The sequence below is a fragment of the Myotis myotis genome, unplaced genomic scaffold (genome assembly GCF_014108235.1).
Source record: "Myotis myotis isolate mMyoMyo1 unplaced genomic scaffold, mMyoMyo1.p scaffold_m19_p_3, whole genome shotgun sequence".
In the NCBI taxonomy this organism is placed as follows: domain Eukaryota; kingdom Metazoa; phylum Chordata; class Mammalia; order Chiroptera; family Vespertilionidae; genus Myotis; species Myotis myotis.
The window spans coordinates 206,951,008-206,957,076 of NW_023416335.1; positions in this window are offsets into that span (position 1 = coordinate 206,951,008).

Consider the following 6,069-nt stretch of genomic DNA (forward strand, 5'->3'; position numbering starts at 1 on the left):
ACACTGCATAGGCACACACACACACTGCATAGGCACACACACACACTGCATAGGCACACACACACACCGCACAGGCACACACACACACTGCATAGGCACACACACACTGCATAGGCACACACATATGGGCATACACATAGGCACTGCATAGACACACACACAGGCACAACAGGCATACACACACAGACACACAGGCACTGCACAGGGACACACACACAGGCACCACAAGGCATGCACACCCAGGCACACACACTCAGGTGCACACATGTACACCACACACATGCACAGGCGCACGCACACACTCTCTGCGTATCTGAGCGTGCCCCTCGCACTGGGTCTTCTTACCTTGCACCTTCTTCAGGATTTTATATGTGAAGAGATTTTTATATATAGACTTTTTCCTTTTTTTTTTTTTTCCCCCCAAAACACGTACTTTTTAAAAAGCGATACCTGGTGGCTGTGTGCCTCCAGCACTGGCTCCCCTGTCTCCAGCCTCCCGCTTGGGCTCCTGGGGCCGTGGCCCTGCCCCGGGGTCTGGCAGCGGCCCTGGCAGAGTTGATTCTGGTGGGAGAGGCCAGGAGCCAGCCACCCTCCTCCCACTCTACCTCCCGCTAATTACTTCCTGCCCTGGAGGGTCCTGCGCCCTGGGACTCTGAACAGCGGGACTGAGGGCGCCCGCCTCTGTCTCCATGGCCCCACCTCCCCCTCGGGGTGCTGGGCGTGGAACTGGTGGAGCTGCTGTGAAGGCCGTTTTCCTCCTGCTCCATCGCCTTAACTTAATAAAGTGTTCCTGCAGCTCTGGTGTCCTGGATGGCTGGGGCAGGGCGGTGATGGAGGTGGGTTCCCCCCCCTCAGCCCCCAGCACTGCACCCTTCCTGCAGGTGGCCTGTGGGCTTCTGAGGGCGGAGCTGAGGATCTAGCTCCTCCTGCAGGCGATGCTCTGCAGCTCTGCGCGGGTTACAGACCAGCACCAGCACCCCCACCAGGGAGCTGGTTAGAAACACCAAGTCCAGATCCCACCGACCTACGGACTCAGTGTCCGCACTACATTACAGTCCCAGTGGTTCATGCACCTCTGAGACGCCCTGGGGTGGGCGCTGGTCCCAGCTGGACCTGAGGCTGCCCCTGACTCACCTGGCAAGTCACATTCCCTCTCTGAGCCTCCATCATATGGGCGCCTTTTAGTCCCAGTCCCTGAGGCTATGCCCAAAGGTCATGCTCAGCCCTGGACAGGGTCGGGTGGGGGCAGTGGATGTGGGAGGCCTCGTCACGGCTGACTGGATGTGCTGATCTTGGTCACATGTGGGTTGGAACAGGCCCCCCTGAGCTGCCCCAGGCCAGGCCGGCTGTCCAATTAGCAGGGCTGTGGCTATGATGAAGACATAAGGACAACTTGAGCCAGCTTCACCCTCATGGCTGTTCCCATCAATCCTCGGGCACCTCAGACCAGGCACAGGTGCATAGAGATGAACAAGAACTGGCCTGGCCCCACTGCAGCCACATCAGGTTGGGCCCTAGAAGGCTGTGGGAACCTGGTGTTCAGGAGAGACCCGCAGGGAGCATCCTGATGGGGTTGGGGAAGTGGGCCTGTTCCCTCGCCAGCGATGGGTTAGGATTGGGCATGGGATGCCGTTCCAGCCACTGAGATGCAGGAAGTATTGGTTGGAGGTGGAGGGCCAGAGGGGTCATCTGGGAGGTCTTTCTTGATCTTAAAAAGGGTCCCAAAGCCGTGTCTGGTGTGGCTCGGTTGGAGCGTCGTCTATGCACTGAAGGGCTTCAGGTTCGATTCCCTGTCAGGACTCATGCCCAGGTTATGCATTTGACCCCTGGTCAGGAGGCAACTGATCAATGTTTCTCTTCTCCCTTCTTCTCTCTCTAAAATCAATAAAAACGCATATCCTACTTTAGCCAGTTTGCTCAGTGGATAGAGCGTCCCAGGTTCAGTTCCACTCAAGGGCACAGACCTTGGTTGCAGGCTCCTCCCCAGCCCCGGCCCTGGTCAGGGTGCGTGCAGGAGGCAACCAATCGGTGTGTTTCTCTCACATGTTTCTGTCTTTCCCTCTCTCTTCCACTCTCCCTAAAAGATCAATGGAAAAATATCCTGGGGTGAAGATTACCAAATAATAAAAATTAAAAAACGAAACTAAACATCCTCGGGTAAGGATTTAAAAACGGGGTTGGGGGTTCATAAGGGGGAGACTTCTCTCCTGGCCTTTGGACAGTGTTGGGGGAAGTCCTGACATTGCCACCGTCTTGCCTAATCAACGGTCAATAGTGGCTGAGCAGAAAGAATCAGGATCCCTGAGCCATCGGGCCCCCCTGCCTCTGGACTTCCTGTCTCATGAGATGGAGTGTCTGCACGGCAGCTCAGTATCCAGAGAGTTGAGTCCAGATCCCCACCCATCCTCCCTGTGCTTTTACCTCCCACCAGCCCTGGACACCCCTCAATTCCATCCTCAGCCCCCATGACTCCCTCAGCCAACTGGGTTTCCCAGCGTGCACCTGGGCTGAGGCACCACCCTCAGGGCCCCCTGGGCAAGCTAAAGTCAGGCCAACATGAGATGTCACTCTCCACCTACGAGAATAGCTCAAACTAAGAGGCCTGACAATCTCAAGTGTCTGCGAGGATGTGGGACCTGGGTTCTCGCGAGTCGCTGGTGGCAGTGCCCTTTGCGCCACCACTGTGGGCAAGAGTTTGGCAGATTCTTAGAAACACACATCTCCCCGATGACCTAGATTTCCACTCCTGCATATACACCCAGGAGCAATGTGCGTAGGGCCACAGAAGGACTAGGACAATAATATTCATATCAGCCTTATTCGTAGCAGCCCAAATCTGAGCACAATATGTATGTCCATCAACAGAAGGAATAAATAAATGTTATATTCATACACTAGACATGCTATATGGCAATGAGAAAAGAATTCCTGCTACGCGCAACATCACGATGAATCTTCAGACACAACGCTGAGAGAAAGAAGCCAGCCACAAAGGGCGCCGGCTGTACAATTCCACGTGTGTGACGGTCAAGGACAGGAAAACTGTCACTATGGTGATGGTCATGTGCCTCTGGGCTGGGCGGGGGGCTCATACTGACTAGCAGTGGGCACAAAGGACTTCCCGAGTGAGAGAAATACTCCGTCCGTGATCGGGTGGTGGTCACACGGGTGTGTACGCATCAAAAATGTACCGCGCTGTACGTTTGTGCAGCTGGCTGTGAAGCATGCCTCGAAAAAAAGCTGGTTCCAGCAGGTGCCCAGGTGAGCCACCTGGGGAAAGCCCCAGTCACCTGTCACACAGGGAATTTGGCCAAAACCACATGGCGTGGCTGCCAGGCACGTCCTATGGAAAGAGCGTAGGCTGGGAGCAGACAAACCCGCCTGAGTTCAGACCCAGCCGCCGCCTCCAGCTGCGTGCACCTCGCCGAGTTACAGCCCTCTCTGGGCTTGTTTCCCATCTGGTTTTTGTTTTGTTTTTAATCCTCACCCAAGGACATGCTTAGAGAGAGGAAGTGGGTGGGGGGCGGGGAGAGAGGGAGAAACATCAATGTGCGAATGAAACATTAATTGGTTACTGACCGGGGATGGAACCCGAAACCCAGGTATGTGCCCTAATTGGGGATGAGCTGGCAGCCCTTCAGTGCACAGATGACGCTCCAACCCACTGAAATGGGGACCATAATGTTTACCACCAATTATAGGGCGTGTAGGTATTAAATCACCAGCCCTGTCAACTACCTGTCGCTGTGTAGCCAACGGCCACAGCCTTAACGCTCAGATCAACTGTCTTCTATCATCACGCTCGGCCCCCTGGCTGCGCTCAAACCGGCAGTTTTCTGGGCGTCTTTTTTGCAGTGGCCGTTGCACGGTGGCTGGGCTGGAGCCATCTGAAGGCTCAGCTGGGTTGAATGTCCAAAGTGACTTCTTCACTCAGCTGGGATGACATGACAGGGACCCTGGACACGCCCCCAGTGGCCTCTGCACGAGGCTGGCTTGGCTTCCTCCCTGCACGGCAGGCCCCGGGGAGTCTGCAGTGACTTCTTCCTTGGTGGTTGACCTCCCAGAGGAAGAGAGTTTCAAGAGACCCCGCTGGGATTACAAGTTTCTGATGACTTAGCGTGGAAGTGCTGTGGCGTCGCTTTCATCACATTAGTCAAGACCGGGTCACAGGGAGGGGACAGATGGGTCACAGACCAGACTCAAGGGAGGGGACACCAGCAGGGCATGATGTGGGGGTGGTTCCCTGGGGGCCATCATTCTTCTCTGGCTCCCTCTCCTCCTCAGGCCATGAGGCTGGGGAGCCGTGTGGGGTTTGGGCTTTGTCACTTCCTTCTCACCACTGAGTCAGATTTCACTCCACCTCCCTTTACTCAGGTCCAGAGCTCCAGTCTCCCCAGCCCCACCCCATCCAGGGGCTCCACAACCACTCACCCCTCTCAGCCCCAGGGACCTGCAGTGCCCCTGGGTGGGTAGGGGACAATGTCACCCCATAGCGGCTCACCCTCAGAAAGCACTAACGATGCAGACCCCACCCTCCTCTTCCTCCCAAATGCCCCTGTTTATACCCCTGCCCCTGCTCTAACCCTGGACACCCCTCCCTCACTGGGGGCGGCGGGGGGGGGGGGCGGACAGGATGAGGAATGAGTAGGAGCTCAGGGCTGGGGTCAAACAGCTCTTCATCTGTATCCTTGCACTAGCTCTGCAAATTAGGGCAAGTTATGCCTTGGTTTCCTCTTCTGTAAAATGGGGATAGTAGTGCATAACTTGCAGAAGTGTTATGAACATAAAAAATGACCTAATAGCCCGGCCAGCATAGCTCAGTGGTTGAGTGTCGACCTATGAACCAGGAGGTCACTGTTCGATTCCTGGTCAGGGCACATGCCCGGGTTGTGGGCTCAATCACCTGTGTGGTGCAGGAGGCGGCCAATCAGTGATTCTCTCTCATCATTGATGTATCTATCTCTCTGTCCCTCACCCTTCCTCTCTGAAATCAATAAAAATATATTAGAAAAAAAAAAAAGAGCTAATAGTCCTGGCTACTGTGGCTCAGTTGGTTGGAGCATTGTCCCATACACCAAAAGGTGGGGGTTCAATTCCCGGTCAGGGCACATACCCAGGTTTTGGGTTCAATCCCCTGTTGGGGCCCGTGAAAGAGATAACACATGGATGTTTCTCTTACATCGATGTTTCTCTCTCTCTCTCTCTCTCTCTCTCTCTCTCTCTCTCTCTCTCTCTCTCTCTCTTTCCAATAAATTTTTAAAAAATGAGCTCACCCTAGTTGGTTTGGCTCAGTGGATAGAGCATCGGCCCTCAGACTAAAGGTCCCGAGTTCGAGTTTGATCAAGGGCATGTACCTCGGTTGCAGGCTCAATCCCCAGCCCTGGTGGGGGGGTGTGCGGGAAACAACCAATCGATGTGTCTCTCACATCAATGTTTCTCTCTCTGTGTCTCTCCCTCTCCTTTCCACTCTCTCTAAAAAAATCAATGGAAAAATATACTTGAGTGAGGATTAGCAGAACAAAACAAAACAGAACAGAAGAGCTAATAGGTGTACAATGCTGAGAAGAGTGCCTGGGACCTAGTAAGTGATATACAAATGTTACTATTATGGTGGTGGTGGTGGTTATGGGGCAGTAATGATGATTAAATGAGATTATGGAAGTAAAATGCCTGGCACAGGCCGGGATACAGGAGCTAGGATTTGATCATTCGTCAGAGGTTAGCTGGATGCCCCTGCCCCCCACCATCCTTAGGAGATCTGGTTAAACTTGGTCCAAACCCCAGTGCCATGGTCTGGGAGAATCCAGACCCCTTCCTTCCCCTTTGGCAGGTTCCCACCCACCTGTCACTTACCCTGAGACTTCCTTTCGCTCGTGGGGGGTGGGGCTGGGGAAAGGGGGGCAGCATTTCCAGGTACAAAGCCAGATCCTTCAAAAAGCTCTCAAAAAGCGTGTCCTGTGAGGGCTCCCAACATACTGCCCCTTGCACCATCTCGCCCCCTTGCTGGTGGTGGGAAGAGGCCAGCCTGGCCACTGGGTACGGCCCAACTGCTCCTCCCCACCACGCCCT